The sequence below is a fragment of the Pseudophryne corroboree genome, chromosome 8 (assembly GCF_028390025.1).
Source record: "Pseudophryne corroboree isolate aPseCor3 chromosome 8, aPseCor3.hap2, whole genome shotgun sequence".
In the NCBI taxonomy this organism is placed as follows: domain Eukaryota; kingdom Metazoa; phylum Chordata; class Amphibia; order Anura; family Myobatrachidae; genus Pseudophryne; species Pseudophryne corroboree.
The window spans coordinates 23,168,564-23,194,030 of NC_086451.1; the positions used below are offsets into that span (position 1 = coordinate 23,168,564).

Genomic DNA, 25,467 nt, shown 5'->3' on the forward strand with positions numbered 1-25,467 from the left:
CTGTGCCACCCACGGGCCGCTGTGGGGGGGGGGGGGGGGGGCAGTTGGGAGGCGGTTGGGAGGCTCTGTCACTCGCTGCTCTGCTTAGCAGAGCAGCGGTGAATAGACGGAGACAAGAGGGAGAGCGAGCACTGGCCATGCCCCTATGGTGAGGAGAAATAGCGGCATGGCTCGCAATCGCGGCTTGACCATGAGGCAACGCCCCCTTTTCTGAGGCCATGCCCCTTTTTCCAGGATGCGCCGGGGATGCGCCGCGCAGGAGTCCCTCTTTCTGTCTCCCAAAAGTTAGGAGTTTACTGCAGCGTGGGTCACGGCAGGAACACAGAGCTCCCATGACCGGAACACTGATCAACGGAACACTGATCACCGGAACACTGATCACCGGAACACTGATCACCGGAACACTGATCACCGGAACACTGATCACCAGAAGAACACTGATCACCGGAACACTGATACACTGATCACCGGAACACTGATCACCGGAACACTGATCACCAGAACACTGATCACCAGAACACTGATCGCCGGAACACTGATCACCGGAACACTGATCACCGGAACACTGATCACCGGCCCCTGCGGCAGGTAAGGATCATTTATGTATTTTTTACTTTTTCTTTTTACACTGTGGGCTGCCTGTGCGTCCAGCGGGCAGAGAAGGCTGCGCATGAGGCAGGGAAACTTTCAAATATATGAAGGGTTTTAACAAAGTCCAGGAGGGAAACATTCTCCAAATGAAGAGAAGTATTAGGACACAAGGACATGCACTGAGACTGGAGGGGGGGAGGTTCAGGGGAAATTTGCGGAAAAATTATTTCACAGAAAGGGTAGACAAGTGGAAAAGCCTCCCATCAGAGGTGGTAGAGGCTAAGACAGTAGAGCAATTTAAACATGCATGGGATAGACATAAGGATATCCTTACAAAGAAATAAGGATCAAATAAGGTTAGTGATAAAAAATAATATAAAAAATAAAATAAAATAAGGGGCAGACTAGATGGGCCAAGTGGTTCTTATCTGCCGACAAATTCTATGTTTCTATGTTTCTATGACCCTGTGATTACGCCGTCTCCAGATAGTGTTATACTGTTATTATGACAGGGACCCCTGCGGTGATTTTTCACATTTTTCTTTTTAGGAAATTCGTCCAGATGGCATTTATCATTACAAGTATGGGAAATACCATCTGATTACTAGAAAATATGTGAATTAAAGGGTTCGGAGCAGTTTTTCACGAATACTGCTCCAAAAGCCCTTTAATACATTTCAGTGAAAGAAAACGCCCGTTTCACGTTATTTATAGTAAAAATAATATTAATATATAGTCCCCCTAGAGAGTACGGACCAGTGCTGAGTAGGTTTAGGTTAAGGCACCACTGGGGGGGGGTTGGGGTTAGGCTGTGGTAGGGGGGAGGGACAGATTTAGGCTGCTAGAAGGGAGGGTTAGTGGACATCTTGGGAGGGTAAAGGTAAGTATACAGTACTTACCTTCCCCTGTCGGTATTCTGACCGCTGTATTTAGGGTATTAGTCCCACTCGCACCGTATACACGAATAAATAATGGGGAAGACAAAGAAGGTCTATATGCCAAAATATTGCACAAGCTCTTGTGGCACTACAAGTGGCAGCATGCCCTGGCAGTTTGTGCATGCTGCCAGTTGCAGAACTATAAGCACCAGCGTGCACATTGGTTTTGACAGCGTGTAAGCATTCAGCGGGCTCCCTTGTTACCAGCTGGCTCACAGTCCCAGAGACTGTGTACAGTGGGTGGGGAGGACTGTAGGCGTGATAAGACTCACTACACGTGTGTGTGTATGTACCGTATATATATATAGGAGCTCCAGGGCTAGTGACTAGACTTCCTGTACCAGCGTGTAAGTAAGCACTAATGACAGAAGTATGCGTGCATGTACTGGATGACAGAGAGCACACAGCACACCGACAGCGTCAGCCACAAGCAGACCGTGCAGGCGAGGAGGTAAGAGGCTGCTGGTGCCATGGGTGGAGGAGGCGAGGGGCCCTGCTCAGCTGTCACACTGACATATACCTAGCCAAGCGCTGGAACAGATATTCCCTGAATTTAAATGAAATAAGGTTTGGACTCAGTGCAGAACATGTAGCGTGTATTAATTCATATATATATATATATATATATATATTAGTTACAATTATTAACATTCGTTTGTGAATTTGCTAATTATAACTATAGCTGATGGCAGTACTGCTGATAATAACATAATTATTATTGCTAGAACCTTATTCAAGTATTAATCTGTTATTGTCAGTGATCAATCTATTTAACTATTTTAATTGTACAACTTTATCAGGTCTTTTTTTTTGCAGCATGATTGGTCCAAATTCCTAAATGCATTACGGCGGCGAACGTGAATCCCTTATATTGTCGCAGTGCTCAAACCGTATTCTAAAATGTGTTATTTTAACTTATTACGTCGATTAGGTGTAATGTGCGGCCCTTTGGACCGTTAGATGGCGGCCATCATTAGAGGTAAAGGGGTCTAATTACTAAGCCTTGGATGCAGATAAAGTGCATGGAGATAAAGTGCCAGCCAATCAGCTCCTAACTGTCATTTTTCAAACACAGCCTGTGGCATGGAAGTTAGGAACTGATTGTCTGGTACTTTATCTCTCTCCAAGGCTTAGTAAATAGACCCCAAAATTGCTTATATATCCACAGCTGGGATCAGAGGAGCCTGCGGGATCCGCAGGAACATTCATTTTTATGAGCCCGAAGGAGCCAGATAATATTCAGAAAACTCTGAAAGCGGTTTTTGGACTTTGCCTGCGGGAGCCTACGCCACCATCACCCTACTACTGGCTATCGGACGAGCACCAACTGCCTCTGGCATTGCGCATGCTTAAACTCACGCATGGGCGTAAATCAACACTTCCAAGCAACAATACACTGATTAATAATCTCCTATATAATAGCCCTATTCTGTGACCTTGTGATTCATTTGCTAACGCTGGGCGGAGTCACAACAGTGGGCGGAGTTATTCAAATGAGTCACAGAGATCTGGCCAAATCTACAGGAGACCAGGAGCAGAAGCAGATAGCATGGGCATTGGGCATGGCACAGGCAGGGGTGCAGACCTCCCAGCTTTCTGCAGGAGCTTTCTCCAGGCAGAAGGAGGGAAACACACTCGGCGAAAAGGGGGCGTGGCTTCACGGGAGGGCCCCCGTTTTCGTCAGTGAGGGGGCTTGCCCAGCGCTCTGTGAGCTGCTGGCATGCCCCCAGGGGCTGATTATGAGTCCGGGGGGCACAGGGCACTTGAGACAGGGGAGCCCTATCTCATTGCTGTGCCTGCTGTGGGTTGGGGGCGTGGCCTAATCGCGGCCCTCGCGGTCACGCCCCCTTATGCAAATTCCGATTTTTATTTTTATTTTTTTTTATGGGATTTTGGCCCCTCAGCTAGGGCTAAATCCAGAGGACGTGGTCGCTCCCCCTACACACCCGCACAGGGAGAAGAAAGCAGGGAGACTGCTGCCTCCCTGCAACACCACAGACCTGCCAATATGCAGCAGCGTGTGCTGACTGTAGCACAATGCTGCCGCTGTTGCTGGCAGGACGGGGGGAGCTTCTGAGCTGGGACAGAGCTACTCCAGCCGGGGGGCCCCCTAAAACTGTGGGGCCAACGGTACGTATCCCCTGGCCACCCCCCCCCCCCTTAATCCGGCTCTGCTGCTGGAACCCCCCCCCCCCGTAATCCGTACCCCCTGATGCCCCCTCTCCCTCTGTCTCCACTATTCACCGCTGCTCTGCTAAGCAGAACAGCGAGTACAGGAGCTTTCCAACTGCCCCCCCCCACCGCCGGACACTGCGACCCGCGGGTGGGACAGCGGGACAGACCCCAAAAAATGGGACTGTCCCGCGAAAATCGGGACATTTGGGAGGTATGGGGGGGTGTGAGGGGTATGTCATACAGACAGACGGGCACCGGCTCACTGTGTGCTTGACCCCCCACATCGGCATACTCAGCAGGGTCTCTCTGGTGCGGAGGAGAGTCACCTTCTGACACACTCCACGCTTCTTAGCTGCAGTTTAGTGGGGCACCTGCCGCTGTGCAGGTTCCATACTGCCTCTGTTATCTCCAGCCCCGGCAACCCCACCGCTAGCTGCAGCGCTGCCACCCGCAGTGGAGTGCGCCCAGCTCATTCACACACTTTAGCTGGCGGGCAGCGCTGCAGAAGTCCGAGCTGCTTGCAGGCTCTGACCCACTCCTCCCTCCAGCCGCAGCGTCTCCTGGGAGCTAACCAGTCACTCCCAGTCTCCCCTTACCACAGTGCCCGGAAGCCGCGAGGTCCGCACCATGTGCATGCTATGACCCCCTCCTCCCTCCAGCCGCAGCATCTCCTGGGGGCTAACCAGTCATTTCCAGTCTCACCTTACCACAGTGCCCGGCAGCTGCGCGAGGTCTGCGGTGTGTGACTGAGGAGGGGGGGAGGGATGCGGACTGGCAGAGAAAGCAGGACTCCAGCCTGAGAGAGTCAGCCATGCCAAGTCTCCAGCAGCAGCAGATCCCAACAGGTTGGAATGGAACAGCAGCAGCCAGCAGCAGTGACTCCGGTAAGACACATCTGTCTGTCACCACTGTTTTGTCCCTAATACCAATCTCTCCCGTGCCCTGTGTTCTGTCATGTCCCTGTCACCCCTGGCCTTGCCCTGCCACCCTTATTCTGGCCCTTTCACCCTTATCCTGGCCCTGTCACCCTTATGCTGGCCCTGTTGCCCCTATCCTGGCCCTGTCACCCCTGTGCTTGCCCTGTCAACCCTATACTGGCCCCGTCACCCCTGTCCTGGTCCTGCCGCCCCTACCCTAGCCCTGTCACCCCTATCCTGTCCCTATAATTTCTGTCCTGGCCCTGTCACCCCTGTCCTGGCCCCGTCACCCCTGTCCTGGCCCCGTCACCCCTGTCCTGGCACCGTCACCCCTGTCCTGGCCCCGTCACCCCTGTCCTGGCCCCGTCAACCCTGTACTGACCCTGTCACCCCTGTCCTGGCCCTGTTACTGCATACCCTCCAACTACCTTTTATGGCATGTACAGTACCCGCAGCGCCTCCAGACCTCTCCCCAATGCACTACACCTCCGCACCTTCCCCTCCACCACATGCGGCACTCCACCCCTCCCCCACATGCTGTGCCTCCAGACCCCCTACACCACCCGTGGCTCCCACTACTCCACCCCTTCACCACCCACAGCACCTCCAGGCCCCTTCCACCATTCACCCCCCTTATACGTCTCCACCCACACCTGCCCCCCTCCACCCGCAGCATCTGCAGACACCCTCCTCCATCAGCGGTCCCCCCCTCACCCACCCCTCCCCCACCAATGGCACCCCCGCACCTGCCCCTCCACCACCTGCAGCACCTCCGGACCTCCTTTCCCATCCGCCGCAACACCCGTACCTGCCCCTACCCTACCCATGGTGCCTGCGGTCCCCTACCCAACCCCCGGCACACCCATCCCACAGCACCTCCGGAACCCTTCACCCATCCACAACATCCCCACACCTGCCCCTCTCCCACCCGTGGCACCCCTGCCCCTCCCCCACCTGCAGTGCCTCCGGACCCCTCCCCCATCTGCATCCCCAGAAAGGCATGCAAGGGTTAAGGGGGCGTAGACCCTTGCGACGGTGTGAAGAGCGCCCGTGGGGCGCGATGAAGCACCTAGTAATGAATAATTAGCGGCAGAATGAGCAGTGCTAGGTCTTGTGGGGACGGCTGTCCTTGCACCGCAGCAATACTGAATCGCCCATGTAACACGGCAGCTACACATGGTGAGCCGCACACCAAAGTATTGGGGAACCTTAGCGGCATGTTCATTATCTATATAGTTTATGTTCCGGATTCATATCTGGGCTCTTGGTGATAACATCACTTACACATATTGGGGGTCATTCCGAGTTGTTCGCTCGTTATTTTTTTGTCGCAATGGAGCGATTAGTCGCTAATGCGCATGCGCAATGTCCGCAGTGTGACTGCGCCAAGTAAATTTGCTATGCAGTTAGGAATTTTACTCACGGCATTACGAGGTTTTTTCTTCGTTCTGGTGATCGTAATGTGATTGACAGGAAGTGGGTGTTTCTGGGCGGAAACAGGCCGTTTTATGGGAGTGTGTGAAAAAACGCTACTGTTTCTGGGAAAAACGCGGGAGTGGCTGGAGAAACGGAGGAGTGTCTGGGCGAACGCTGGGTGTGTTTGTGACGTCAAACCAGGAACGAAACTGACTGAACTGATCGCAGATGCCGAGTAAGTCTGGAGCTACTCAGAAACTGCTAAGAAGTGTCTATTCGCAATTCTGCTAATCTTTCTTTCGCAATTTTAATATGCTAAGATTCACTCCCAGTAGGCGGCGGCTTAGCGTGTGCAAAGCTGCTAAAAGCAGCTAGCGAGCGAACAACTCGGAATGACCCCCATTGATCAGTACATGGGAATAAGTCAGTTTACACAGAGCCCTTATTTCTCTGCTCTGTGGTAACATGAGTGGAAGCTGCCATATTGCAGGTTCTCATAAAATGGTTATCTAATCTTGTATTCCTCCACCAGCAGTCGACATATTGTATCACCGACATAGCAGATTTATTACCTGGCTGGCCTTACCATGTCATAACGCACATTTACAGACTCATTTAGTGGGTATTTATCAAATCTTGGAGAGAGATAAAGTGTAGAAATAAAGCACCAACCAATCAGCTCCCGCTGTAACTGTCATTTTTCAAACATGGGGGTCTATTCATGAAGCAGTGAAAAGTGTGGAGAAGTGAGCCAGTGGAGAAGTTGCCCATGGCGACCAATCAGCATTGAAGTAACATCGATAATTTGCATACTATACAATTGTACGGAGCAGCTGATTGGTTGCCATGGACAACTTCTCCACAGGCTCACTTCTCCGCTCTTTTCACTGCTTCATGAATAGACCCCACAGCCTGTAACATGAGAGTTAGAAGCTTGTTAATTAGTGCTTTATCTTAGAGATGAGCGGGTTCGGTTCCTCGGAATCCGAACCCCCCCGAACTTCAGCCTTTTTACACGGGTCCGAGGCAGACTCGGATCTTCCCGCCTTGCTCGGCTAACCCGAGCGCGCCCGAACATCATCATCCCGCTGTCGGATTCTCACGAGGCTCGTATTCTATCGCGAGACTCGGATTCTATATAAGGAGCCGCGCGTTGCCGCCATTTTCACACGTGCATTGAGATTGATAGGGAGAGGACGTGGCTGGCGTCCTCTCCGTTAGAATAGAATAGATAGAGACACTTGAGTTGATTACTTAGTAATTTTGGGGAGCATTAGGAGTACTCAGAGTGCAGCGTTTTGCTGATAGTTACTAGTGACTGACCACCACCAGTTTTATTTATTATTTAATATAATCCGTTCTCTGCCTGAAAAAAAACAATACACAATCACTTACCATATCTGTGCTCAGCCTCAGTGTGCTGCATGATAATATCATCTATATGTTTATCTGACTGTGCTGAGTGCTCACTGCTCACACAGCTGAATTGTGGGGGAGACTGGGGTGCAGTTATAGCAGGAGTACAGTGCACACTTTTGCTGCCAGTGTGACTGACCAGTGACCACCAGTATATTGTCTGCCTGAAAAAGTTAAACACTCCTGTGGTGTTTTTTTTTTCATTCTATAAACGCATTCTGCTGACAGTGTCCAGCAGGTCCGTCATTCATTATATTATATAAATATTTACCTGCAGTAGTGTTATATTTTTTTTGTTTATCTCTATCATCTTTATCATCTCTATATTAGCAGACGCAGTACGGTAGTCCACGGCTGTGGCTACCTCTGTGTCGTCAGTGCTCGTCCATAATTGTATACCTACCTGTGGTGGGGTTTTTTTTTCTATCTTCTTCATACTAGTAGTTTAGGAGTCTGCTGACAGTGTCCAGCAGGTCCGTCATTATATTATATATACCTGCAGTAGTGATATATATATATTTTTTATATCATTATCATCTCTATACTAGCAGACGCAGTACGGTAGTCCACGGCTGTAGCTACCTCTGTGTCGTCAGTGCTCGTCCATAATTGTATACCTACCTGTGGTGGGTTTTTTTTTTCTATCTTCTTCATACTAGTAGTTTAGGAGTCTGCTGACAGTGTCCAGCAGGTCCGTCATTATATTATATATACCTGCAGTAGTGATATATATATATTTTTTATATCATTATCATCTCTATACTAGCAGACGCAGTACGGTAGTCCACGGCTGTAGCTACCTCTGTGTCGTCAGTGCTCGTCCATAATTGTATACCTACCTGTGGTGGGGTTTTTTTTTCTATCTTCTTCATACTAGTAGTTTAGGAGTCTGCTGACAGTGTCCAGCAGGTCCGTCATTATATTATATATACCTGCAGTAGTGATATATATATTTTTTTTATATCATTATCATCTCTATACTAGCAGACGCAGTACGGTAGTCCACGGCTGTAGCTACCTCTGTGTCGTCAGTGCTCGTCCATAATTGTATACCTACCTGTGGTGGGGTTTTTTTTTTCTATCTTCTTCATACTAGTAGTTTAGGAGTCTGCTGACAGTGTCCAGCAGGTCCGTCATTATATTATATATACCTGCAGTAGTGATATATATATATTTTTTATATCATTATCATCTCTATACTAGCAGACGCAGTACGGTAGTCCACGGCTGTAGCTACCTCTGTGTCGTCAGTGCTCGTCCATAATTGTATACCTACCTGTGGTGGGTTTTTTTTTTCTATCTTCTTCATACTAGTAGTAGGAGTCTGCTGACAGTGTCCAGCAGGTCCGTCATTATATTATATATACCTGCAGTAGTGATATATATATATTTTTTTTATATCATTATCATCTCTATACTAGCAGACGCAGTACGGTAGTCCACGGCTGTAGCTACCTCTGTGTCGTCAGTCACTCGTCATCCATAAGTATACTAGTATCCATCCATCTCCATTGTTTACCTGAGGTGCCTTTTAGTTGTGCCTATTAAAATATGGAGAACAAAAATGTTGAGGTTCCAAAAATAGGGAAAGCTCAAGATCCACTTCCACCTCGTGCTGAAGCTGCTGCCACTAGTCATGGCCGAGACGATAAAATTCCATCAACGTCGTCTGCCAAGGCCGATGCCCAATGTCATAGTACAGAGCATGTAAAATCCAAAACACAAAATATCAGTAAAAAAAGGACTCAAAAATCTAAAATAAAATCGTCGGAGGAGAAGCGTAAACTTGCCAATATGCCATTTACCACACGGAGTGGCAAGGAACGGCTGAGGCCCTGGCCTATGTTCATGGCTAGTGGTTCAGCTTCACATGAGGATGGAAGCACTCAGCCTCTCGCTAGAAAAATGAAAAGACTTAAGCTGGCAAAAGCACAGCAAAGAACTGTGCGTTCTTCGAAATCACAAATCCACAAGGAGAGTCCAATTGTGTCGGTTGCGATGCCTGACCTTCCCAACACTGGACGTGAAGAGCATGCGCCTTCCACCATTTGCACGCCCCCTGCAAGTGCTGGAAGGAGCACCCGCAGTCCAGTTCCTGATAGTCAGATTGAAGATGTCAGTGTTGAAGTACACCAGGATGAGGAGGACATGGGTGTTGCTGGCGCTGGGGAGGAAATTGACAAGGAGGATTCTGATGGTGAGGTGGTTTGTTTAAGTCAGGCACCCGGGGAGACACCTGTTGTCCGTGGGAGGAATATGGCCATTGACATGCCTGGTGAAAATACCCAAAAAATCATCTCTTCGGTGTGGAAGTATTTCAACAGAAATGCGGACAACTGGTGTCAAGCCGTGTGTTGCCTTTGTCAAGCTGTAATAAGTAGGGGTAAGGACGTTAACCACCTCGGAACATCCTCCCTTATACGTCACCTGCAGCGCATTCATCATAAGTCAGTGACAAGTTTAAAAACTTTGGGCGACAGCGGAAGCAGTCCACTGACCAGTAAATCCCTTCCTCTTGTAACCAAGCTCACGCAAACCACCCCACCAACTCCCTCAGTGTCAATTTCCTCCTTCCCCAGGAATGCCAATAGTCCTGCAGGCCATGTCACTGGCAATTCTGACGAGTCCTCTCCTGCCTGGGATTCCTCCGATGCATCCTTGCGTGTAACACCTACTGCTGCTGGCGCTGCTGTTGTTGCTGCTGGGAGTCGATGGTCATCCCAGAGGGGAAGTCGTAAGACGACTTTTACTACTTCCACCAAGCAATTGACTGTCCAACAGTCCTTTGCGAGGAAGATGAAATATCACAGCAGTCATCCTGCTGCAAAGCGGATAACTGAGGCCTTGGCATCCTGGGCGGTGAGAAACGTGGTTCCGGTATCCATCATTACTGCAGAGCCAACTATAGACTTGATTGAGGTACTGTGTCCCCGGTACCAAATACCATCTAGGTTCCATTTCTCTAGGCAGGCGATACCGAAAATGTACACAGACCTCAGAAAAAGACTCACCAGTGTTCTAAAAAATGCAGTTGTACCCAATGTCCACTTAACCACGGACATGTGGACAAGTGGAGCAGGGCAGACTCAGGACTATATGACTGTGACAGCCCACTGGGTAGATGTATTGACTCCCGCCGCAAGAACAGCAGCGGCGGCACCAGTAGCAGCATCTCGCAAACGCCAACTCTTTCCTAGGCAGGCTACGCTTTGTATCACCGCTTTCCAGAATACGCACACAGCTGAAAACCTCTTACGGCAACTGAGGAAGATCATCGCAGAATGGCTTACCCCAATTGGACTCTCCTGTGGATTTGTGGCATCGGACAACGCCAGCAATATTGTGTGTGCATTAAATATGGGCAAATTCCAGCACGTCCCATGTTTTGCACATACCTTGAATTTGGTGGTGCAGAATTATTTAAAAAACGAGAGGGGCGTGCAAGAGATGCTGTCGGTGGCCAGAAGAATTGCGGGACACTTTCGGCGTACAGGCACCACGTACAGAAGACTGGAGCAACACCAAAAACGCCTGAACCTGCCCTGCCATCATCTGAAGCAAGAAGTGGTAACGAGGTGGAATTCAACCCTCTATATGCTTCAGAGATTGGAGGAGCAGCAAAAGGCCATTCAAGCCTATACAACTGACCACGATATAGGAGGTGGAATGCACCTGTCTCAAGCGCAGTGGAGAATGATTTCAACGTTGTGCAAGGTTCTGCAACCTTTTGAACTTGCCACACGTGAAGTCAGTTCAGACACTGCCAGCCTCAGTCAGGTCATTCCCCTCATCAGGCTTTTGCAGAAGAAGCTGGAGACATTGAAGGAGGAGCTAACACTGAGCGATTCCGCTAGGCATGTGGGACTTGTGGATGGAGCCCTTAATTCGCTTAACAAGGATTCACGGGTGGTCAATCTGTTGAAATCAGAGCACTACATTTTGGCCACCGTGCTCGATCCTAGATTTAAAACCTACGTTGTATCTCTCTTTCCGGCAGACACAAGTCTGCAGGGGTTCAAAGAACTGCTGGTGAGAAAATTGTCAAGTCAAGCGGAACGCGACCTGTCAACATCTCCTCCTTCACATTCTCCCGCAACTGGGGGTGCGAGGAAAAGGCTCAGAATTCCGAGCCCACCCGCTGGCGGTGATGCAGGGCAGTCTGGAGCGACTGCTGATGCTGACATCTGGTCCGGACTGAAGGACCTGACAACGATTACGGACATGTCGTCTACTGTCACTGCATATGATTCTCTCACCATTGAAAGAATGGTGGAGGATTATATGAGTGACCGCATCCAAGTAGGCACGTCAGACAGTCCGTACGTATACTGGCAGGAAAAAGAGGCAATTTGGAGGCCCTTGCACAAACTGGCTTTATTCTACCTAAGTTGCCCTCCCTCCAGTGTGTACTCCGAAAGAGTGTTTAGTGCCGCCGCTCACCTTGTCAGCAATCGGCGTACGAGGTTACTTCCAGAAAATGTGGAGAAGATGATGTTCATTAAAATGAATTATAATCAATTCCTCCATGGAGACATTCACCAGCAGCAATTGCCTCCACAAAGTACACAGGGAGCTGTGATGGTGGATTCCAGTGGGGACGAATTGATAATCTGTGAGGAGGGGGATGTACACGGTGATGAACCGGAGGATGATGATGAGGTGGACATCTTGCCTCTGTAGAGCCAGTTTGTGCAAGGAGAGTGTGACAGGACGATACCGTACGAAAGCACTCGCAGCTTCCGCGTCCCGTTGACTGCGCACAGAATGGAAGGTCAAGCCGCACGAGGCCTGACCACATAGGGGATTCCCGCTTACCGTCAGTAACCGCCTGTTACTGACTCCACCCACTGCGCTGTGGGCGGGTTCTCGCTGCCACCACCAAACTCCTAACCTGCCGTGGCGTTTGGAACCACGGTTCTGCTCTGTATGTGCCGACGCACTGCTTTACCACACCTGCGTGGTGTCGACGAATCCCCACTAGCCACTTGCTAGGCCTCTACCGGTAGCTGGCGGAAGGCGGAGCTTGGAGACGTCAGGTGCTTCCCTGGACAGCCGGAGAACGGGGCTAGGTTTGGCCTACCCCTGTTGGTCACAAGATGAAGCAGTCTTCTTGAGGCAAAGGTGTTTTATTGCTCAAAAACCTTGAAAAAGGCTCCTCCCTATTGCTAGGGGCAACAGCATACAAATAAGATGTTTCAGCAGAAGAAGATGTTACAATACACACTCCTATGGGCCAACTGCCCTCCTTTTATCCCTCTCCAAGACCCTCTACCACAGGGGGTAAGCCCGCCCTGTGGTGTACAACCAATCAATGTTTACCCATGAGCTGTGCATGCTCTGGACTCATGCACACACAACATTGTTCCCAATGGACAGTGGGGAGTGGCCGGTCTCCTTTGTCTCTCCCATCTGGGAGAGCAGGCTACTCCCACGGTGCCGTTCAGTCTGGCTGGGGGGAAGTTTTTCCCTCCTAAACTGACTTCCAGAAACCTGCCCGGGACCCCTCTCACTGCCTGCAGCCTGGATTTGGGCTCCAGAGCTGGGCAGCCTGGCCCCCCGGTCCAGGTTTCCTGGCCACTACGGCTGATCTCCATGGAGCTCCAAGAAACCACTCAGCTTGTTTTATAGCTGAGCTGCTCCTCTTTCTCCCTGTCCCCATTGGAACTGTGAGGCTGGATGGGAAAGCATTCCGTTTTTAGGGAAAAGGTCTGGGAGAATCCATCAGCCTGCACAGCTATGGATTCCCCCCTCCTGGGACACACAATCAAGTAAGTGCATTTTATCTTTAAATACATTACATTTTTACATCATACTGTACATTTCTCTTTAAATATACCCTGAGCCTGTGCCCTGCACAGACTCTACATACTCAGGCACTGCAGTGCCTTCCCTAGCCCTGCAGCCTGCCTGCTAGGGCTCTCCCTCTCAGTGCTGGAGGTATGGGGCTGGCTTCCCCCATCCTCCAGCCTGCTTTTCTGCCTCTGGGGTTCCAGGGAGCTGGCTCTCCCTGTCCCCCCAGGGAGGCACTACTTTTGTGGCCTCGCCGCACGCAGCGGCGCACCCCCCTGTACCTAAGCCCGGCGGCCCGGGACACTTGTCCCGGCCGCCGTGACTCTGGCTTTGTTCAGCGCTGAGGCGCCAGGAGCGTAGCTCCCGGACCCCAGCGCTTCATCATCTTGATTGGCCGCCTAATGTGCCCACGCCGCTAGGGAGCCGGCTTGCCCGGTCCCCCATGAGCGGCGCTGACTATTTTGTGCCTCGCTGCAGCGTCCGGCGGGGAGCCGGGCTGCAGCGCACCCCCCTCGCTGCCCGGCAGCCCGGGACGTCCGTCCCGGCTGCCGCGGCTGGCCGCCTCCAGTGTACTGAGGCGCCGGGAGCGGAGCTCCCGTCCCCAGCACTGGCAGACCCAGAGCGCGCTGCAGCGGGAGCTGAGCTCCCAGCCGCAGCGGCTCACCCTTCTCCCCCCCCCGGCGCACACACAGCTCAGTGTGCCGGGGGGCTGTGCTCACCGCTGCCGGGAGCGGAGCTCCCGGACTCCGGCGGTGCCCATCGGAAGGCTGCAGCGGGAGCTGATCTCCCGCATGCAGCAGTCCCCGTCTCCCCCGGCGCGCACACTCCAGTGCGCCTGGGGGTGCACCGACCGCCGCCGGGAGCGGAGCTCCCGGACTCCGGCGGCCAGCGGCTGTCTCCTCTCCCCCGGCGCGCACACTCTGCTGAGCGCGCCGGGGGCTGTCCTCCCTGCCGTGGTCTCCGGAGGGGTCCGGGACCACGGCACATTTAAAATACCACTTTACACATTTTTTTACATGAATAAAACACGGCGCCTAGCGCCCATAATACAATTCAAATTTGGCGCCAAGAGCCCCTTTGTCCTTGCAAATGGCGCCGGGCACTAGGGATTAACCCCTTCAGTGCCAGGGCGGCCATTTGCCTCGTGGCTGGGGGCTCTCCGGCCACAGAGAGATTAATTGCTTCTTTTTTGGTGGGGGTCCAAACCAACCCGTCATTTCAGTCACAGTCGTGTGGCAGACCCTGTCACTGAAATGATGGGTTGGTTAAAGTGTGCATGTCCTGTTTATACAACATAAGGGTGGGTGGGAGGGCCCAAGGACAATTCCATCTTGCACCTCTTTTTCTTTCATTTTTCTTTGCGTCATGTGCTGTTTGGGGAGTGTTTTTTTGAAGGGCCATCCTGCGTGACACTGCAGTGACACTCCTAGATGGGCCAGGTGTTTGTGTCGGCCACTAGGGTCGCTTATCTTAGTCACACAGCTACCTCATTGCGCCTCTTTTTTTTCTTCTTTGCGTCATGTGCTGTTTGGGGAGTATTTTTTGGAAGGGCCATCCTGCGTGACACTGCAGTGCCACTCCTAGATGGGCCAGGTGTTTGTGTCGGCCACTAGGGTCACTTATCTTAGTCACACAGCTACCTCATTGCGCCTCTTTTTTTTCTTCTTTGCGTCATGTGCTGTTTGGGGAGTATTTTTTGGAAGGGCCATCCGGCCTGACACTGCAGTGCCACTCCTAGATGGGCCAGGTGTTTGTGTCGGCCACTAGGGTCGCTTAGCTTACTCACACAGCTACCTCATTGCGCCTCTTTTTTCTTTGCGTCATGTGCTGTTTAGGGAGTGTTTTTTGGAAGGGCCATCCTGCGTGACACTGCAGTGACACTCCTAGATGGGCCAGGTGTTTGTGTCGGCCACTAGGTCACTTATCTTAGTCACACAGCTACCTCATTGCGCCTGTTTTTTTTCTTCTTTGCGTCATGTGCTGTTTGGGGAGTATTTTTTGGAAGGGCCATCCGGCCTGACACTGCAGTGCCACTCCTAGATGGGCCAGGTGTTTGTGTCGGCCACTAGGGTCGCTTAGCTTACTCACACAGCTACCTCATTGCGCCTCTTTTTTTCTTTGCGTCATGTGCTGTTTGGGGAGTATTTTTTGGAAGGGCCATCCTGCGTGACACTGCAGTGACACTCCTAGATGGGCCAGGTGTTTGTGTCGGCCACTTGGGTCGCTGAGCTTAGTCACACAGCTACCTCATTGCGCCTCTTTTTTTCTTTGCATCATGTGCTGTTTGGGGAGTGTTTTTTGGAAGGGCCATCCTGCGTGACACTGCAGTGCACTCCTAGATGGGCCAGGTGTTTGTGTCGGCCACTTGTGTGTCGCTTAGCTTAGCCATCCAGCGACCTCGGTGCAAATTTTAGGACTAAAAATAATATTGTGAGGTGTGAGGTGTTCAGAATAGACTGAAAATGAGTGGAAATTATGGTTATTGAGGTTAATAATACTTTGGGATCAAAATGACCCCCAAATTCTATGATTTAAGCTGTTTTTTTAGGGTTTTTTGAAAAAAACACCCGAATCCAAAAACACACCCGAATCCGACAAAAAAAATTCGGTGAGGTTTTGCCAAAACGCGTTCGAACCCAAAACACGGCCACGGAACCGAACCCAAAACCAAAACACAAAACCCGAAAAATTTCCGGTGCACATCTCTACTTTATCTCTCACCAGTCTATCTCTCTCCAAGTTTGATAAATACCACTTAGGAACAACATTTGTACTGAAACACAGCAATAAATCAGGCAATGAGCTTTTACACCTACCCACCAAAGGCCACGCCTCGATCCAACCATGGCCATGCCCCTTTTTTGGGCGTTCGAGGGTCCCAAATTCAAGCCACCAAAAGCTGGGAGGCATGCTGGTTAGTTGGTACTTTATCTCCACCCACTTTACTCTCTCCAAGGCCTAGTATATAGACCTCGGTGTGTATACGACGTGTATAATGCAGCTGAAGGTACAGAAGTAGAGATTTCTGTGAAAGCAGCACAGCCCTGTTCTAGTAACCGTGGGCCCCGCCTTTGTATTTTATCACTGATCTGTAAAACTTAGAGGTTTTTGTTGTAGGAAAGGAAACACAGCCCCGTTTACATATCCGGCGCTGACGCGAGTCACAGCAGCGTGACGTAGCCGGCGGTTCTGTGGTTGCGAACCGTCCACAATACACCTGCTAGGAATGTATTTACATACTGCACACGCATGATCAATGGTGCGTGGAGTCTGTCTGCTGATTCCAGAATGTATACCACAGTCTGCACAGAGGAGTAGACATCACCATGATGTAGGGAGTCTTGGTACAAGGATGGTTTAGGGTAAATACGTCAAGACTGTGATTTATATCCATCCGGTTAATAACATCTCTCCTTGGGGGGGGGGGGGGGGGGAGCTGTATCAAGCCTTGGGGGGCCATTTATTAAGTACTGGGATTAAGACCCGATGATTAGAATTCCTTATTGGCCCTATTTATTAAAACTCTCTGTGCATGATGGCGGCTTCGATAAGAAGCCATCATGGCGAAGACCGAATAGTGATGTGATAGCGATTCACTGTTACTGCGGATTCACTGTAAAGCTTTGTCTTCTGGAGCAGGATCCAACTAGTGTGCCCTATGGGTGCACCCGGGAACGCCATTCTCAAGATGGCGTTAGCTACCAGGTGCGGCGGCTCTGAAAAGCGAAACTTGCCCAATATGTGCAGCCCTTGCAGAAAGCTTTAAACAGGCTCTCGAGACCCACTTCTTCACCAAACCCAGCCATCTCTCATCCTAACCCTCTGTTACATGCTCACTTCTACCTCTTCTGTGTCCTTGTCTGTCTGCCCATCCCCTTCAGAATGTAAGCTCTCCCGAGCAGGGCCCTCTTCCCTCATGTGCTTCTTCCTCTATTAGACTACCATCTACTCCATACTCCCTACAACGGCACCTAACCCTCGGTTTCTGACACCCTGATGATCATTTCAGGGTCATGTCCCCCGATGCAGCGATGTTTATATACAATGTAATTGTCCTGCATTGTCTTGTACTGTAAGTCGCTTTCTTCTTGTTTTGCTCATTTGTTTATGTACTCTGTTAAGCTGGGTACACATTTGCTGATAAATTAAACAATGTCGTTCATTTTGTCCTTCCTGAGCGACGTAATTTACGACTAGTGTGTACGCTGCTGAACGACGAGCGATGCACGGCCCCGCGGGTCGGTAACGACCCTCGCTGTCGGCCGTGCATGCAGCTCAATTTGGACTGTTGTCCAAAAGCTGCATGCACGGCTCAGTGTGTACGCACTACCGATGACCGCCACGGCAGGGAAGAGAACGCACTAGGCGTCGTCGCTCATAGAGCACATTGCCTAGTGTGTACCTACCTTTAGGTACCATATGGTTTCCCTCCATTGATGGCACAGCATAACCCAATGGGTTTTTTTGTTTTCCTTACAAGGTGCCGGGACACGGAGCATAGCTCCACCCCCTGACACTTGCCAAGCCCGCCGCCAGGTTCTGATTGGCCCACAAGCCAGTCAGTGAAATGAAAGAACAGGGATAACCATTGGTTGGTGAAACCATCGATGTCCATCCATTGTATAATTGTCAACCACCAATGGTCAATTGCGATATCACCATCGATGGCAACTACACCTATGGCCATCACTAGGCAGCTATGAGCTCAGCCTCTCCTCTGTGATAGGCAGAGACTGCCCGGAGCTGGTGGCATTGCAGCACTGTGGCCAATAATACTGCAAAATGCAGCACAAGGGTAGGAGCTATCAGATCTGCCTTACTGAGGGGTGTATGGCTTGGTGCAATGTCATGTGACCTATCCAGGAAGTTCCGCAGCACCCAGCTAGGAGCCACCAACATGAATGAGAAGCTGCTGGGCAAGACAGCTTAAATGCATAGAAGCATGCTGATAAGTGGCTGCTGGGGCTGGGCAAGGGGTCATAGGGCTGGCTCACTCCCTACTTCAGTTTATGGTCAGTGTTAGTATAACCATATTCCCCAGAGACCTGTTAATCACATCAGACTAGTCTATCTATTCTCATAACTGATGCAAAGAGCAATTGATTTATGTTTAAACAGCAAGGGATCTGCACTTTACTGCATATTTAGTCACTGTAGCACATTGCACAATTTGTATTAGCTATGAACTATAGTTCAACCTGAATCCAGAAGTAATAAAGACTATTTTGATTACAGAGCTTAGACTGGTGTTACTGGCCTTCAGCACACAAGGGGTTTCTGTATTTACCTGAGTTTTAATATACTCAAGTTTCCTGAGCATAGCTGCAGTATTCACTGTATAGTGGGTTCTCAAACTATAATAACAATTGGTGTATGCTGATGCTTTCAAGCATAATCTGTTGTTGAATTGACCTGCTTCTGTTTTTTAGCAGGGGTTTAAGTTTAAGTTGGTCCAGGGTCTTGCATGCTTAAAAATAGAGATTTTCTTTCTAGGGTAAGCATGAGTTTTCAATGTTTGGACCATGAGTAAGAACCTAGAGGACAAAACAGTTATTGCAGTATAGTGGGTTTTAAAAACTTTCTAGTTCTCTTTGCCCAACTTTTTTGCCTAAAACTTTCTGTTGTGACATTCTACAAGACCATGTAGACACTCAGGCTGATGTACTAAGCCTTGAAGCGAGATAAAGTGGAGAGAGATAAACTACCAACCAATCAACTCCTAACTGTCATTTTTCAAACACAGCCTGTAACATGACAGTCAGGAGCTGATTGGCTGACACTTTATCTCCCTCCACTGTATCAATCTCCAAGGCTTAATACATCTCGCCCTCAGAGAGTCAATGTTCCTGGCATCTGTAAAGCTGTTGCGACGAACAGAGTACGCAGTTGCTGAGCATGTTGCGATGGCTTTAGTGGGGGTGTCTTGGGGGATCACTTGGGGGTGGCTGCCACTCTTGCGATGCCAAGCAGTTTCGTCGCGCATTTCGACCTCATCTGAATCCGGCCCCGTGTTAATGGATGAAGCTTGCTGATGCCATGGAAAACTGTTAAAAGCACTATACAACGTCACCTTTATTCGCACACACAGACAAAGCCTTATATCTGGCTCAAATTTCTAGAAACATTTTAGACTATAAGGAGGACATTTACTAAGCACTGATATGAGCAGAGAAGTGAGCCAGTGGAGAAGTTGCCCCATCAACCAATCAGCAGCTCTGTATAATTTTATACTATGCAAATTATAGATGTTACTTCAGTGCTGATTGGTTGCCTTGAGCAAATTTTCCACTGGCTCACTTCTCCGCTCTTATCATTGCTTAGTAAATGTCTCCCTTTTGTTCAGGAACTTATCACACATTTTTGGCCCCGAAAACCCTAAAAGGTGATGAACCAGATCGAAAAATGATTTTGAAACGGTTAGGAGCCTCTCTGCTGAGGGGATGCAGTGGTCTCAGCTGTGGCACGTTAGCCCCTAGGTTACACTGCGCAGCGGACTTTCGTGCGTCTTCCTAAATGACCCAGTGTGTATATATTTTCCATTCAGAAAAATTTGCAGGACATTTTTTATGATATTTGGAAGGCAATATACTAGTAAATCCTAGAACTTGGCAGTAGTTCTACAAAATATCGATTTTCCCTTGCAGTTACGTTTGGGCATATGAATAAAGCATAGCAGAGCATATATAATGATATTACGGGCGAGCGGGCGGGAAGAGCTCTGATTCCTGTTGACAGTTTTGCAGTCACTGAACCTCAGCTGCTGAAAAACCACAAAATTCAGTTTTCAATCTTTATGCTTTCGAGTTCCACCCTATGTGTCTCAGCTATCACATCCGTAGCGGCCAAAGCTGTCAAGATCTAAATCTTGCACAGTTGTGTGAGGCATAAGGGGTAATTGTCCTAGGCCCACTTAAGGGCCCACCATTGCCCAGATAATGGGGCCAGGAGAGGTAAACTGGCCACTGGTATCTTTGTCTGCCCCACAGGCCCGTCCCCCACCATATAATGGCGCAATAATCTCCACTTCCCCGCCTACGTTACTGGGGAAGTGGTTGGGATGCGGGAGGGACGTCTACTCTCCCAGGAGCCAGGAGAATGCTCCGAGACTCACGGAAATTCCGGGAAAGTTGGCCAACGTGCACTAGCAAAGTGGGCGGTACTTTAAAGACGCGATTCGCTGCGGTTTGCGTCATTAGGCCACTGTGCCCTGCGCACTTTCCCCATAGGCAGGTAATGTAGACAAATAATAAGTTAACCGTTCAATGGGGGTCATTTCGAGTTGATCGCTAGCTGCCGTTGTTCGCAGCGCAGCGATCATGCTAAAAATCGGCATTTCTGCGCACGCGTATGGACCGCAATGCGCATGCGCGACGTACGGGTACAAAGGCCTTTGTGGTTTTGCACAGGTTCTAGCGATGTTTTCATTCGCACTGGTGGCCGCAAGAAGATTGACAGGAAGGGGGCGTTCCTGGGTGTCAACTGACCGTTTTCAGGGAGTGCTTAGAAAAACGCAGGCGTGCCGGGGAAAATGGAGGCGTGGCTGGGCAAACGCTGGGCGGGTGTGTGACGTCAAAAGCCAACCCTCCAACGTTCGAATCATCGCACACGAAGAGTAACTACAGGGCTGGTCTTGTTTTGCACAAAATGTTTTTGCAGACGCTCTGCTGCACAGGCATTCGCACTTCTGCAAAGCAAAAATACACTCCCCAGTGGGCGGTGACAATGCGTTTGCGCGGCTGCTAAAAACTGCTAGCGACCGATCAACTCGGAATGACCACCATTATCCTTTATAATTATCTTTTATTTATAAAGTCCTGATGGGATCATAGGCCCTCATTCCGAGTTGATCGGTCGCAAGGCGAATTTAGCAGAGTTACACACGCTAAGCCGCCGCCTACTGGGAGTGTATCTTAGCATCTTAAAATTGCGACCGATGTATTCGCAATATTGCGCTCACAAACTACTTAGCAGTTTTAGAGTAGCTCCAGACTTACTCTGCCTGTGCGATCAGTTCAGTGCTTGTCGTTCCTGGTTTGACGTCACAAACACACCCAGCGTTCGCCCAACCACTCCCCCGTTTCTCCGGCCACTCCTGCGTTTTTTCCGGAAACGGTAGCGTTTTCAGCCACACTCCCATAAAACGGCCTGTTTCCGCCCAGTAACACCCATTTCCTGTCAATCACATTACGATCGCCGGAGCGATGAAAAAGCCGTGAGTAAAAATACTATCTTCATAGCAAAGATACTTGGCGCAGTCGCAGTGCGAATATTGCGCATGCGCACTAAGCGGAATTTCACTGCGATGCGATAAAAATACCGAGCGAACGACTCGGAATGAGGGCCATAGTACAAATATATAACATACAATGACATGAAACATACGGGAAACATAGAATGACATGACAGCCTTATGACACCTAATGTAGGGATAAAGGGCAGACTGGGCTATGTAGTTCGGCCTGTCGGAGAAACTGAAGTCATCTAATTTCTGTTCCTGCCCACAATTATGTTGCATGTTATATTATGACAGATATACGAAAACGTGGTCTGTATACAATATATACAGTATATAGGTGGTCATTCCGAGTTGATCGCTCGCTAGCAGTCTTTAGTAGCCGTGCAAACACTATGCCGCCGCCCTCTGGGAGTGTATTTTAGCTTAGCAGAAGTGCGAATGAAAGGATCGCAGAGCGACTACAAAAATAATTTTGTGCAGTTTCAGAGCAGCTCCAAACCTACTCAGCGCTTGCGATCACTTCAGACCATTCAGTTCCGGATTTGACGTCACATACACGCCCTGTGTTCGCCCAGCCACGCCTGTGTTTTTCCTGGCACGCCTGCGTTTTTTCGAACACTCCCTGAAAACGGTCAGTTGACACCCAGAAGCGCCCCCTTCATGTCAATCACTCTGCGGCCAGCAGTGCGACTGAAATGCTTCGCTAGACCTTGTGTAAAAATACATTGGCCCTTGTGAAAGTACGTCGCGCGTGCGCACTGCACCGCATGCGCAGAAGTGCCGTTTTTTTCCTTAATTGCAGCGCAGCGAACATTTTTAGCTAGCGATCAACTCGGAATGACCCCCATGGTTACAGCATTCCTGGGCGACTTCTAATATCCATATAGCTTGCATTGCAGGTTGCATTATCCCACATATCACGCAATGAATCTGTCTCCCTGCACATCCCCACCGCCGCGTCGGTATTGATTGAGATGTACTGACACAGTAAACAGTTGTGCAAGCTTCCTCCTGACATGTAACTTATTCAGAGGCTGCTGCAGAACATACACACACACGCTCTGTCTTCCGCCTCTTGTGGTCACTGACTCCATCTGGGGGCTGCACGAAGGAACCTGCTGGCTCAGAATCACAGGCTCTCCCTTGGGTCAGCTCCTGGATATCCTCGCAGGAGCCAAGCCAGCATCCTCCGTCCAGGCATCTTCTTCCAGACAAGGTCAGACTGCTCCTGAGCAATGAGAACAGGGCTTATAATAATAATAATTATTACCCAGCTAGAAATGACTGCAGGGTGCATTTTTTTTCTCCCTAGCATCAGCATTTGCAAACTCCACATGTGTAGAATACCAGCGCCTGCCGCTCTTTCTGCCAGAGATTTGATGTGTGCGCAGACAGGGTGGCAGGCCTGCATCACAAATACTCTCGCTGCTCCCTGTAGCATCGTATCACTGAGCCGGGGACTGTAGCAGCATCTCATTACTGCAGGCAGGAGACACGCTACATACATGATGGGCTGAGAGTCTGCTGCACTGACTCGGAGACGTGTTACACTTCCCCTCACCATTCTAGTTTCTAAGATACCAATATACAGTAATGCGATTTACTCGCAAGAAGCTCCTGTTTTATCAGCCGTTTTCATATTATTAACCGTTTATGTGGAACGTGAGTATTTAACCCATTCGCAACCAGACCGGCATTCACGTTTACGCCGGGGCGGTCTATCGGTTAAGGGGCTTATTTACTATTCTGTGGTGATAGCGAAGATCTATTGTTGGTGCTTATTGCAGCGCCGGAGAATCAGCTATCACCCCATTTTACTAACAAAATATCGCCAGGGCAGCGATTGCAGTCTGAAGCCCTTTGCGGAGTGGGCACGGGCAACGGGCGCACTCCGGGAGCCCAGTGAGATGCTAAGAGCATCTCAGGGCTGCAATCGCCTCTGCCTGAATGACAGGCAGAGGTGGTCGCGGGGTGGGAGGGCCGCAGTGACACAGCCGCTGCGACCCGGGACGCGGCGGGTAGCCGTCTGCCGGCGCGCAGGGGCTGCACTGGCAGGGAGCTACTCAGCAGGTGCAAAAGCATCGCCGCTGTGCGATGCTTGTGCACCCTTGCGGTGGGGGTAGGGCCTGACATGCAGGGGGGTAGGGCCTGACATGCAGGGGGGTAGGGCCTGACATGCAGAGGGGTAGGGCATGCATATTCCTGTACTGGCGTCCCCCCACATGTCTGAGAAACTGATCGTAGATGTGCTATGAGAGCGCTGGGGAGGGATCCCAGAGATTCCCCCTCCTTTTGGCACCACTGCCTGCAATGCTGTGATCATGCCCCCACATAGGAATGTGTACAATGAGAGGACATAGCCACGCCTCCTCTGTCGGCCACGCCCACAGCACCCAGGCCCATCTAAAGTCTCGGCAGCCCTGCGTACATTCAGCGCTGTGTCACCCCCTCTAGCCGCAGGCAATCGCACAAATCAATCTCATCAGTTGTAATCAATGAAGGAATAAAATAACTGAAAAGTATGTGCACATTTTATTTAGGTATTGGAAGATCATTAACTAACATAGAACACAATAAGTTACAGCGTGCGAACACAAGAACTGGGCAGTTTAAGGGGGAGATGTATCAAGCCATGGTGAGAGATAAAGTGGTGAAGTTTCCCAAAGCAATCAATCAATCAATCAATCATACTGTGCTAGATAAATGACAGTTAGCAGCTGATAGGTTGCTATGGGCAACTTCCCCACTTTATCTGTTGCCGAGGCTTGATACATCTCCCGGTAAGTTGGGGCTTATTACACCCAAAGCTCTTCCTCCTACAAGGAAGTCCCATCGGTGTCATCACCGGGGTTTCCTCACTGCGGGGAAGTGGTCTGTAAATACTCTTGCACAAGATGCTATAGATTGCACTGTGTATTGCGGGCAGACGGGATAATGGTTCCCAGTTACGCAGTCGTGGTTGGCGGTAACAGAAGTGACAGGAATTAATCATTACAGCAATACATTGTGCCCAGGATTTCCTGCTAATACTGATGATGATACGTAACATAAGGATGTAGGTGGTCATTCCGAGTTGTTCACTCGGTAATTTTCTTCGCATCGCAGCGATTTTCCGCTAATTGCGCATGCGCAATGTTCGCACTGCGACTGCGCCAAGTAAATTTGCTAAGAAGTTTGGTATTTTACTCACGGCATTACGAGGTTTTTTCTTCGTTCTGGTGATCGTTGTGTGATTGACAGGAAGTGGGTGTTTCTGGGCGGAAATTTTATGGGAGTGTGTGAAAAAACGCTACAGTTTCTGGGAAAAATGCGGGAGTGTCTGGAGAAACGGGGGAGTGCCTGGGCGAACGCTGGGTGTGTTTGTGTCATCAAACCAGGAACGAAACTGACTGAACTGATCGCAGATGCCGAGTAAGTCCCGAGCTACTCAGAAACTGCTTAGAAATTTCTAGTCGCAATTTTGAGAATCTTTCGTTCGCAATTTTGCTAAGCTAAGATTCACTCCCAGTAGGCGGCGGCTTAGCGTGTGCAAAGCTGCTAAAAGCAGCTTGCGAGCGAACAACTCGGAATGAGGGACCGTAATGTCTAATTGTACAAGGGCTGGCCCAGGGAACTAGTTGCAGGTTTGTCCTCACAGCTTAGGTTTAAGAGTATATAAAAAGATGCAAAGTATTATGGAACATATAGTAATTTACTAAACATGGAAGCACACAATGCAATACAGCCCAAAATCCTCCTTGCACGCCCTGATTTTGCACTAATGTGCCAAGATGATGCGTCCAGCCCCCTTCATGCTGCACATCCGCAGGTACTAGCGGCAGGTGGCACTGGTGCCCAGGGAGGCCTAACAATTTTCAGCTGTGTGCTCCCCCCAGAGGCGTTGTCACACCCTCAGCGCGGTCTAAGGCTGGGTACACAGTAGATGATGTGGCTGTTGGCCTACGGGATGACGATGTAACGATACATCGGCCGTCCCGTGCACTCTGTA

The 25,467-nt window shown here is 50.1% G+C and overlaps 1 protein-coding gene across 3 annotated transcripts in view; it reads left to right on the plus strand.

The window, feature by feature from the left end:
* The first annotated feature begins 1,874 nt into the window (after positions 1 to 1,874).
* Positions 1,875 to 25,467, plus strand: part of LOC134948214 (uncharacterized) — a 128,688-nt gene continuing 105,095 nt past the window's right edge. Inside the window, exon 1 of one of the 3 annotated variants that reach the window (XM_063936061.1) lies at positions 1,875 to 1,980. The gene's annotated coding sequence lies outside the window, so the exon portion shown is untranslated. Of the gene's footprint in view, positions 1,981 to 22,552; positions 22,696 to 25,467 lie in introns of those variants that run through there. The other 2 variants (XM_063936064.1, XM_063936060.1) reach the window with 2 other exon arrangements.